The following is an 11,263-nucleotide window of genomic DNA, read 5'->3' on the forward strand; positions in this document are numbered from 1 at the left end:
GGGATTGCTAATATACTCAATGGTGAAACACTGAATATTTTTCTTCTAAGATCAGAAACAAGACAAGGATGCCCACTCTCACCACCTCTGTTCAACATTGTACTGGAAGTCTTAGCAAAATAAATTAGGTAAAAACTCTAAATCAGAAAGGAAGACATAAAATGATCTATAATTGCAGATGATATGATCCCATATTTAGAAACCCCTAAAGACTCTACAAAAATTTGTTGCATGTAATAGGAGAATTCAGTGAAGTTGCAGGATACAAAATTAGCTTTTAAAAATTGATTGCATTTCTATACACAAACACTGAACCATCTTAAAAGGCAATTAAGAAAACAGATCAATTTACTACAACAGCAAAAATAAAAATAAAATATTTAGAAATAAACTTAAATAAGGAGGTGAAAGACTTCTAACTGAAACTATAAAACAGTGATGAAAGTAAAAAAGGGAGATTTAAATAAATGAGAAGATATTCCATGTTCATGGATTAACTTAATATTATTAAAATGTCCATATTACCCAGAGCAATCAACAGATTCAATACTATCTCCATGAAAGTATCAATAGCATTTTTAATTGAAATAAAAAAAAAATCTTAAAATTCATGACCCTGAATAGCAAAATCAATTTTGAGAAAAACAAACACAAATGGAGGCATCGCAATTCCAGATTTCAAAACACAGTACAAAGCAACAATAGTTAAAACAGTATGGCACGAGCAACCATCATGCAGCGGTCTGTTCAGCGCCATGTCGTTCTGCAGCTTCTTCGGGGGAAGTTTTCCAGAACGACTTTGATCCCGGTATCTATGTGTGTGCCAAGTGTGGCTATGAGCTGTTCTCCAGCCACTCAAAGTATGCACACTCATCCCCACGGCCAGCCTTCACTGAGACTATCCATGCTGACAGTGTGACCAAGCATCCAGAGCATAATTGGCCCGAAGCTTTAAAGGTCTCCTGTGGCAAGTGTGGTAACGGGTTGAGCCATGAGTTCCTGAATGATGGCCCCAAGAAGGGGCAGTCATGCTTCTGAATATTCAGCAGCTCGCTGAAATTTGTCCCTAAAGGCAAAGAAAATTCTGCCTCCCAGGGGAAATAGGTGGGCAGCCCTCAGCTACTCCAGATGGGTCCTGCATGGTGGCCACACTCTGGCCACCCTCACTTGGAATTGGTACCCCAGACATTCAGACAGGGTAGGAGGGTGGCTGAAACATCAGGAAGGCTCCCAAGGCCTTGGCTCTGCACTGGTTCTCCTCGGGGAAAGTACTGGTTTGCCACTTACGGCTCATATACCGCTGCCAGGATGGGACTGGAGGGCCCAGCTGTCAACTTGTCTCGGCCTCAGGGAGGTGGACTCTACCTTTACTTCTTCTCAGTCCACTCTCTCCTTCCTGCCTGTCTGGACTCACCCCTTGGGGGCCCAATTCTGAGACTGACTCTGGCCTTCACTGAAGCTGGTGCCCATCTCCCTCAAGCTAAGCTAGGAGACAATACAAACGGAGGCAGCCTCAGCTGGCTGCTCCAGCCTCAGTCCCTGCATGATTCACTTTGGGTAAACCCTTCTAGGCAGCCAGAGTGCTGACGGGTCTGTGACTTGTGGTGGGAGTGGGCTGAGGGGACAGACCTTTGGGCTCTCATTTATGAGAGGAGAAATCCTGGACACTGTTGCACAATGCGTAACTACTGCTTGCCTCACTCAGTCTCAGGAAAGCATCTGCTGCTCCAGTACCTTGATTGCACACGGTTGGGGGCCCTGGAACTCACAGCCTATAGTCCACACCTTCCCAGGGCACAGTGACCACGCCTTACTGCACCGAAGCTCCTGCCATCTGGGAGGGTGGGTGATTCTGAAGCCCTCTTGCCCATCTTGAATCCTCTCTGGAATGACTAGGAGGAGATGAATAAACAAATGACCCCCCCCCCCAAGAAAAAACCCAGTATGGTGCTAGCATAAAAATACATATACAGACCAATGATGCAGAATACAGAACCCACTAAGAAATGTACACATATACAGGCAACTGAGTTTTAATAAGGGTGACAAAAATACACATTAGGCAAAGGACAGTCTTTGAAGGATGGTGTTGGGAAAACTAGATACCCGCATGAAAAAGAATGAAGTTAAATCCTTATTTACACAAAAAGCAAAGGCTACACAAGTAAAAATAAACAAGTGGTGCTATATCAAACTGAAAAGCTCTGCACAGCAAGGAAACAACTAATATAAATGAAAAGGAAACCTATAGAATGGGAAAATATTTTGAAATCATAAAACTGTGAAGGGATTAATTTCAAAAATATATAAGAAACTCCTACAAGTCAATGGCAAAAAACAAATGACCTGATTTAAAAAAAATGGGCAAAGACTTGAACAGAAATATCTTCAAAGAAGAGATACAAATGACTAACATGTATATGAAAAGATGCTCAACATCCCTCATTATCAAACAAAAGCAAATTAAAACTACAATAAGCTATCACCTCAACTGTTAGAATGACTATTTCAATAAACAAAACAAAACAAAAATAACAAGTGTTGGCAAGGGTGTGGAGAAGGGAAATCCTTGTGTGCTGTTGGTGGGAATGCAAAATGGTGCAACCACTGTGGAAAACAGAATGGGATTCCTCAAAAAATAGAGCTGCTAAAATGATGCTCGATATTTTGTATATTTTAAGAAGTTACGAGCTTTGTGAGGCAGTCTGGTGTCATGGGAAAAGTGTGGGTTCAAGTCCTCTTTTTGTCATATTCTCTATCATTTTAGGGCCTGATTTTCCTTTCCTGCAAAATGAAATAATAGACATCCTTGAGTTATTGTGAGGACCCAATGAAATGATATGCATGAAAACATGTGCTACTCAGGAAGTAACCACCAAATATTAAACTATTTCTTCCTTCAACAGTTACTTGTACAATGAACCCATTAACCTCTGAGCCACACCAAAGGACACCCAACACTGAGGGCTAATCTGGACATGGGTCCTGGCGTGTTGCAAGTATGAGGAGCATGTGACAGTACATGGAGGAAGTCATTGAGGGAAGGAGGAGGGCATCCGCAGAATGTTTATAACACGCAGGAATGAGAAAAAGTCATCTCAGATCCTGAGGAAAATTTCTACCCTGAACCTCCCGACACCATAGATCTCTCAAACTGAGAGTACCATCCCATGGGTGTTTCTGGATCCTGTATTGAATAAGTGTGCCACAGCTGCAAACCAGAGACCCGACTACATTCCTATCTGAACCCACCGTCCAGGGGTTTATTGATCAACCTCATAAGGAGATAGTTAAATCTATCTACACATTGCTACAATACACAAATCACATGCAACTAATTAACGGCAAAAGATTGCTTTGACAAGTTGCAAAGCATTCCCAGCTCAGACGAAAGAAAGACGCTGTTGAGCCATGAAAATTTGTAAATATGTCTTCTCTATGTTCTGGCAAAGGTATCTTCATAACGAAATAGAAAAAGTCCATCTGATTCCTTGCCATAGACACCAACTTTCAGGGTTATTAGCCCTTGGCTATTTATGAATCTTATTTGGATCTGAATTCTAATAAACAAATAGGAAGGTATGTGCAAGATTTGCAGGCTGCTGACCATGACATTGATGCTGCTTGTTTTTTTTTTTTTTTCTTTCTTCTATTTTATTGTTTTCTTTTTTATCCCATATTTTGGACACACTTTTGATCTAGGGGAAGCCATATTATGTTTCATTAGCTGGAATGGCTCTCAATACCTTGCTGGTGACATGGGCTCCCCAGGGAGGACAATTCTGAAAGGATCTTCAAAGACTGAAAGAGAGACTAGGGAAATTCCAGTGATGTTACATCCTCTTTGATATTTTCTGCCAAAATACATATGACTGCATACCTGGTTCTTAGGGGGAAGAACGTGAGTGTCCATATGCTCATCCCCTTTCCTTTACCTCAACCAGACGATTACCTCGGCAGCTCAGCTGTGTTATTGAGACATTTCAGCGTGAAATTTGTTTTTCCTCACTGAACTTTAAGCAGAATTTCAAGTGCCAAGTCTCAGAAGCCAAGTGGGGCTATTAAGAGATAATTACTAATTATGCTAATTTGAGAAGGAGCTGCCTTTTCCTTCCCCGGTCATTTTACGCACAGCTCTCCTGAGAGAGCTGTGTCCCCTCCAAGTGTTAATCGCCTTCCCCCCGAGGTGTTTGGTGGAGGACAGCTCGTCCTGAACCTCCACACCCCGAGTCTGGGAAGGTTTATAGTCCTCAGAAAGCGAAGCAAGACGGCGGATTTTCTAGGGCAGTCAATGTCCTCATCACCAGTGATTTATACTGGTTATGAATTTGTGCCATGCCAACAATATTTATCATTCTTTGTACTCAGATCAGGAGAGTTCCTTTAACTTCTAATATATCTGTATTTTTCCTCATCATCTCAATCTTAATAAATTCTAAGTATCTGAATCCTTGATAGTATCCTGTGGTACGGAAGTAGACACCATGGGCTTTATGAGTCTTGAATAATGATCACCCTTTCTCCTAAAAAGTTACTACTTAGAAGAAAGAGAAGTTACAAATATTTGGGTTTGATGTTGATCACATAAACATTGTATCTGTAATTGGCGCGCATACACACACACACACACACACACACACACACACACACACACTAAGTTGGGTCAGTAAGAATGAGGTATGAGTTGAACCCTGGCCGCAGTTAGAATGTCAGCCTGCACACCAAAGGGTCGTAGGTTCAATTCCTGGTCAAGGGCACACACCTGGGTTGCAGGTTCGATCCCCGGCCCCAGCTGGGGCACATGCAGGGGGCAATCAATTGATGTGTCTCTCTCACACTGAGGTTTCTCTCTCTCTCTCTCCCACTGCCTTCCACTCTCTCTAGAAATCAATGGGAAAAGTATCTTTGAGTGAAGATTAATAACAACAACAAAATGAATGAGGTAATTGACGTTTGGAAACTTACCCTTCATGTGGTTGTTGGAGAGGTCCCTTCACCCATTGAGGTAGTGGAGAGATTTGCCTAACTGCTACATTCAGGAGGACTGAGGTGACCATCTGGCCTCAGCCTGCATCCTTCCATGGCAGGAGGCAGAGGAGGGCACTGGGTTGCCTTCCTTGGGTATCTGCCTATCACCCACTTGACCCCATTGGCTGGCTACTCGGGCATTCACATCACACTCCTACCTTCAGCCCACCTTTATTGGTGATAGACCTCACTGGGGCGTCGCTTTGCCCCTTATGGCATTTTCCTGTTCAGACCAGCATGGAAAAGGGTCGAATTTCAACATGCCCCCGAAATGCTTCTGGGGATTGCCTGGCAGACTGCAGTGTCAAATACAACCAAACTAAGGGACCTGAGTCCGGAACGTCATTTGTGGTCCCTGTGGCTTCTGTTACTGTTTGGAAGTCTCTCCTTGTAACCTCTCAGGGAGCTGTCAGCCAATGGCCCTTGAAAAGTGTGGTCCGTTCAGTGCTCACCAGGCCCCCAAAATCAACTAGGGTACCTTAACCCAACCCTGCCTGGAAGGAGCTGCCTTTCCCTTCCCCGGTCATTTTACGCACAGCATTTTATGCGCAGCCTGTGCTACAACCTGAGTACTGCCTGGAAGCCCACAGGCTCCTGTCCTGTTGCTGTGGGCTGGATCTCACTGTCCTCGCTTCCTATTCTTTCTGAAGGAACTTGGCTTTGCCACTTTTAACCTGAGAAACCAAGGACAGACTCAACGTCTAATGTCAGAACAGAGTTGGACCCATCTCAGTGAGACACTCGGGGAGCAGGTGTGAGGCCTCCCCCCTGAAGAGCTGGGAGGACCTATGCTCCTGGCACGGTCAGTGTTGCTGGGTGCATTATGAAAGATGGAGAGCACCCCTACGGACACTGGCGGTGCGTGCAGTCTTCCTTAATTTGCTCTTTGATACACAATCATTGTCATAAAGGATTCTTTACTAAGGTACTCGCCTACACGTGACAAAAAAAGAATGGGTAGCAACTGTAGAAATACAGAGACATTTAGAGCTTATTGACCAGCTGTGTGCTCTCGGGCCAGTTCCTCAATTTCTCGGCAATGCAGATCTGTTTGGTAGTATAGATTCCAGTAAATGGGGGCTATGACCCCTACTGGGGCTCTGATGAGTGACATCCCCTTTCCATGAGAATAACTGATGAAGGTGTTTCCTGTCTGTCCATTTTATTGTAGATTTACATGTGTAGCTTCCTCATCTTTGTGAGGAAGAGAAGGAGCGGTGCTCAGTCATTCCTGGGTCGTGCTGGATGGTGCTGGGTCTCACAGCTGCGCAGCCTGTGCTACAACCTGGCAACGCATCCCGGCCAGAGATGAAAACTTCGGTACATGATCCTGTTCTGTCCATTTAGTGTTACACTGTTGTTTAGGTTTGGATTCCCAGTATTCTCAAACTGCCCATTATTTTTTTGCTCAAAATACACCCATTAAAAAATAAATTTCCAAAGTATGTATGCGAAGGTTCATTAAGAAATTCATATAACAATATTATAAGCTGTATATAAAACAGATGTTTACAATTTGTGCCAAGTTCCTCCAGGACAGAACCCTACTTTCTTATTTATAACGTAATCTTTGCACAACTCCTGACACACAATAAATAGATGCTTAAAATTGTTGCTTTAGCCCAGCCGGTGTGGATCAGTGGTTGAGCATCGATCCATGCACCAAGAGGTCGCCGGTTCGATTCCCGGTCAGGGCACATGCCCAGGTTGTGGACCTGATCCCCAGTGTGGGGTATGCCAGGAGGTGGCCAATCGATGTTCTCTCTCATCAATGTTTCTCTCTCTCTCTCTCTTTCCTCTAAAATCAATAAAGAAAAAAACTGTTGTTTTATACAAACTGACTATTTTCCATGCAGAAATACAACAGTTTTTATCTTGTAAAAATTAATATGTTTGGAAAGTGGTCACACAACTCTTATGCAGGCAAACATTGCATATGTGTGATGAACTCTATGTGTACAACGGTGAGAAATTACCATTGTATCCTATGGCTCCTTCCTTCCTTTTCTTCTTGTTTCCACGTGCTCTGCGTGAGGACATAGGTGTGGGAACACGCCTGATGCAGACACGCGTGGCTCCTGCATGGAGAGCTGGCAGCTCCTGTGGGATGTGACGAGCGGACCCTGGCGGGCTCCCTGTCCTCCTTTCCAGACGGTCTCTCTGTTTTGCTGTTGGTGACTGAATCTGCCATCACTATGATTGCAGCAGCCAAAAACTGTTTTCCCCTTAACAAGCAAGCTCCTTCGTTGTGACAATGAGTTTTCCGTCATTCATGTATACTTCCCTGTGAGTCTATGAAATCATTTCCACTGTCAACGAGGTGACCTCAGATTTCAAAAGCGACCAGTTGGAGGAAAAAAGAGTAGCTGGTCAAAGACAGGTGAGAGCCAGGCCTGGGCCATGAGAACTCGGATTGGAGACACCAGGCACTGGGAGGAGAACACACCTGTAGAGGTTGGCAGGCAACTCAGGGCAAGGAGAGAGATGCAGAGTCAAAGCTGGCTGATTCGTTTCAGAAAAGTTTTAAGCTGAATAGCTGGAGTCCCAGATGACATATGCAGTGTGCCTGACCAGCACGCACCTTACCTACACACCTGTCCTGGAGTGAGGAGAATTAGCACAGAAAACTACTCAGGCCACATGTCGCTCTCAGGATTTTACAGTTCTGTGAGCGGATAGCAGGGTACAGAGTCTGGTGAAGGGAAGGGATGCTTCAACATGATAAATAGACATAGAAACGCAGAGTCCCAGAGAGATCGAGCTACAAGCTTTGTCTCAGGTTTCTAGTCAATTTAAAAAATATTTTTAAGGTCAAAAATACTCCTTGGTTGGGCAAACAAAGAAAGAAAAAAAATTAAGCATTTTAGGTGAAGTGCCATGTAAAGAAATCATAGGTCAACCTCAGCATCTTATGTGCAGAACTGTGTTTGAGGAGGACGTGGACCAGAATTCCATCTCCTTGTTAACCAAATACCCACTGTAGATTAGCTATGCTCTAGATCTCATAAGGAGTAGGAGGAGATAAAAGTCATGCTCTTTGTCACTTTCAAGCTAGTTATTAATGTACTTGCTTCCATAGGAAATAGAGTAAGCTAAGGACACAGGATAGGCAGGCACTATAAAAATAGAACTGTAATAGAATCAGGATCCAAATGGTGTTTAAAAAAAGAAAATTTAAGCAGTTTCCATATCAAATTGGAGGCCAGGATTGCAAAGTATTAGAGATCGGTGTCCTGGGTCAATTTTGCTCGAAGAGGAGGGGAGGTTGCAGGATGTAGGCAGAGTTTATGATCGACACTGCAAAGCACTTCACTAAACTAAGGTGTGAGCCTCTCCGTCTAGAAGCCAGAGGCATGAAGAACAGACATGTTGAGCCATACTTTTAAAAAGGCTAATTGCTAATCTTAGTTTCATTTACTAAAAACCAAAGCTAAAATGATTCACCTAATAAGCATTTCTAATCTGTGTGGGGCCTTTAATTCATTGGTCGATGCTAGTTTACTGGATACACATTTAATCTCTGTCAACATCCATTTAATGCTTTTCCCAATCTGTGCGCACGTTCAAAATACAAAATGGTCTTCACAAATTCAGCCTTAAATGGTAAAATCTAGGTCTGGATCCCAACTCACTATTACATTTTGTATTTAAATAACTTGAGCTGGTCTTTATTCTGTTGGATACATACCCTCCTGCCATAGAAAGACACACCTGCCTTTATGGTCCTGACGTAACCATGGCAGCCTGAAATGTATGAAGTGACCCCATGAAGACTGTGAAATTCTTCAGCCACTTGGGTGCACATTTTCAAGCTGGCTTTGCCTGGATAGTCCATCTATCAGGACCAGCTACTTAAAAACCAGATGCTTCATTGAAACCTAATGCGGTTCTTTTATAACTATACTATCCAATTAATTGCATCTGCTCTTATATTTTCCTGAATCAATTACTTAATTTTTTCCTTCCTGTGGTGTGGCATTCTGGTTTGATTGCTCTTATTGGAAAATAAGAAGTCTCTAACTCATTATATTTCCTTTTTTGCCTTGGCTACCAGGAAGCTCAGTACTTGAATGCTCATCTCCCAAATTAAAAAAATAATCAATTTGAAAGTATATTTTCATTTGCAAAGTTTCACTGTATCTATGGTCTTTTGTGGCAATTACATATTATTCTTTTTGAAAGTAAGGAAGGTTTAAGAAGAATACAGAAGCCACTAAATGCATTTTTAAAGTCTCCGTTTCTGTATGAATAATAGATTTTGATGAATTGAGAAATTTTCAAAGTAATATCATAACACAGGTAATAATGTAATTCTTTTCAAAACTGTGGGTGAAAATGGGTCCCAAAGACCTAGAAAAGCTAGTGATGTGCAAATGTCATGCTACAAAATTGCTGGACAAGGGTAATAAGCTGGTGGGTGACCCAATCCATGACAACACCCACTTCTCAACAGTTTGTGTTCCATTTTGCCTTGTCCCCTTATTTTTAAAAGGTTCTGGAAAAAAAATAGGCTTTTGTAATTCACAAGCAACTAAACCCATTAGTATTAAGCAAAAAGAGCACCTATCAGAAGTGTGCAGAAGACGCATGGAGGTGACAGAAGAAAGGTGCTCTAGAAGTTGCCAGAACAGTTGGGACACTGAGGCTGGATGCCTCCACCACCACGGCCCTCTCCTCTCCACTAGCTGCTGGACCACGCTCTGGTCGCCTTCCTGGCCAGTGATGTGGCTGCCAAGGGATGTGAGCTTTGGGTTGCGCTTTGCAGAAGCCCCCGGGTCCGCGCTCCGGAGCTGGGTCATGTCCCAGTGTACACACTCTGCTTCCAGGGCTTCAGAACAACCCCCCGGCGACTCTGCTTCCCCATCGGGTGACAGCTTCTGAACAGAAGATTGAAAATAACCCTGAACCTGATCAGCACTTGCCCAATATAGCAGGTGACAGTAATTAAGGTGTTAAAGGGTCTAAAAATATTATGGTTCTTAGGAAGAAAATAGATGCTTTAGATAAATTCAAAACTGTAGTAGATGACTTAGCGGCAGACCCCGCCATGCAGGAGCCAGTGAAATATTCAGTTGGCACTCGATTGTTTGGCATTTCCTAAACTGTACCCTCTTGAACGCTCGTGTTAAGTGAGATATTCATGTACTGTCCCCAAAAAGTTGTTGAAGGTTGGAACAAGTTTGGAAAACACCGTGTGCTTCTTCTTGCCTTGTATGCTATCGACATGCACGGGGATCTGAGAAGTCTTGTAATAAAACAGTTTGTTAAATTTAAATATATAAACAATCCCACAAATGCACCTTGCATGCTGCACAGACTGCATTTGGTCATTTTACTTCACTCCATTCCATCCCATGGAAGAAACGTGCAGCTTTAGGATTCACAAATCTCCGAGTATACATCTCTTACGGATATCAAGGATCTAGTGTACAGAATATTTCAATAAAATGCTAATTACTTTTAGAAAGTCTAGAAAATAACCCTAACGTCCACACATACCTTAGATAATGATAAGATATATCTACGCCTTCTTCTTCTTCTTTTTTAAATCCTCACCCAAGGACATTTTTCCATTTATCTTCAGATAGAGTGGGAGGGAGGGAGGGAGGGAAGGAGGGAGGGAGGGAGGGAGGGAGGGAGGGAGGGAGGGAGAGAAGGTGAGAGGAAGAGAGAAAGAGAGAGAAACATCGATGTGATGTGAAAGAGACACATCGATTGGTTACCCCCTGCATGACCCCAACTGGGCCGGGATGGGGCCCGGATGAAGCACAACTGAGGTTCATGCCCTTGGCCAGAATCAAACCCGGGACTCTTTGGTGTGCCGGCCGACGCTCTAACTGCTGAGCCAAACCGGTCAGGGCTATTTACGTCTTCTTAATTCACACCAGGACACATGGGATTGCGAACACTCCTAAAATACCCTAATAAGTGTCTTTTGTCATTTTACTCTGTTCAGGTCCTTTCTCTTTTCGTACGGTACAGGAGACACGGCCTCACTGCACAGGTGCCACAGAGCAACGTTTCCTGTGTTTGTGTACCTTTGGCTTTGGTTTTGCATTTGGAAAATCTGAGCTCTTCTCATTTGCAGGCACAAATTGGCCTCATTTCTCATCGATCTGGAGGCAGAAATGATATCAGCATGTACGTGTGGTGGGGTTGATGTCTAGTCACTAGGGCCTTTTGTGTCAGGCTGTATGTGGAGTATCAAGGCTGCTCCAGGGTCCAGGGACTGGCC

At 43.4% G+C, this 11,263-nt stretch overlaps 1 pseudogene; it reads left to right on the plus strand.

Moving 5' to 3' along the window:
* The first annotated feature begins 755 nt into the window (after positions 1 to 755).
* On the plus strand, positions 756 to 1,104 carry LOC118616890 (annotated as a pseudogene).
* The last annotated feature ends 10,159 nt before the right edge of the window (positions 1,105 to 11,263 follow it).

Source organism: Molossus molossus, unplaced genomic scaffold (genome assembly GCF_014108415.1).
Source record: "Molossus molossus isolate mMolMol1 unplaced genomic scaffold, mMolMol1.p scaffold_m16_p_1, whole genome shotgun sequence".
NCBI lineage: Eukaryota > Metazoa > Chordata > Mammalia > Chiroptera > Molossidae > Molossus > Molossus molossus.